Genomic DNA, 1,259 nt, shown 5'->3' on the forward strand with positions numbered 1-1,259 from the left:
ATTTCTGACTCTCTGCAATGTAGGCAAATCTTTTCTGTAAGTTAAATAAGCCTCTTTTTATTTTGACAAACCAAGAGTGTTACTTCAGGGACCTGGCAGCAAAAGCAGTGATAAAGGGCCCATAAAGCTATATGAAAAAGGTGGAAAATATCTCTGGAGAAAAAAAATAGTGTAAGCAACAGCAGTCCCTTCTCAGAATTCCCTTAGATTATACACTGTGCAACAGTATAGCAAGGCAAAGAGCTCCCTTTCCACAACAGCCATGTTTCACAGGTCTAGACAACAGAACAAGGAAGACACAGCAAAGCCTTCACTTGCAGACAAAATCACAATTCACTTGGGAAAATTGAAAATAAATCTGTTCCCATAATAAATGTCCTAGTTTATTAGAAAAAAAAAGCCATATTTTCTTACAGGATATCCATCAGGGTCCATTGTTATCTTCTGTCCCTCAGCTATGCTAACCCAAAAGAAGGGCACAAGAATGGAGAAAGGAGACAGGAGAAAGAGTGCTGAACCCACAATGTCCACCACGATCATCACAACAAAGACTCTTGTCCTCCCCACTGTCAGTCTTTCCTTATACTCTCAGAGCCTCCTCCTCAAAGCCCTGCTGGGCCCAAATTTCCCTAATCAAAAGAAAGCAAAAGCCTGAAATGGGGCAACCATTTGACCTACCCCCTACCCCCAGATTGAGCTCCCCTTTCCTCTCCCCCACTCATTACACAACACCACAAACAATTCATAACTGTCCTTCCACTCTTGTACCAACAACACCTTCTTCCTTGAGAGTGCAGAGAAGGTCCCCTTGAGGTAATGTCACCCCCACCAACAGAAAAAACCAAATGGAAGAGGAGCCACCACCAAGAAGAAAGGCTTTCTAGCAGATACACAGAGACGAGAGACAGCTACAGCCTTGCATGTATCCCTCTCCAGCAAGAGGAAACCAAGGGTTTCATCCTCCAGCTGGGGCACCTGATTCTGGAGTTTCCTGTACACCCAGGGTCATTGGCATATGCCCTGAAGGAAGTAAATGGCCCCAGATTCATGGACAGTCCATTGACAAGACCCATCGGACCTCTTTCTTCCAAACAATGTGCAGAGTGTGCTCAGTGGAAGAGTGCAGAAAGTGGACGTGAAAAGTTCCAACCACATTCCTACAAACAGAGTTGGGACTCCTCAGGTTTCCCAATATGCCCTCACTCTGCACAATGGCACAGAATTCTGACATCAGGCTACCGCCAACTTCTGCCCCTGAC

Source organism: Bison bison, unplaced genomic scaffold, assembly GCF_000754665.1.
Source record: "Bison bison bison isolate TAMUID 2011002044 unplaced genomic scaffold, Bison_UMD1.0 scf7180017864529, whole genome shotgun sequence".
Taxonomy (NCBI): domain Eukaryota; kingdom Metazoa; phylum Chordata; class Mammalia; order Artiodactyla; family Bovidae; genus Bison; species Bison bison.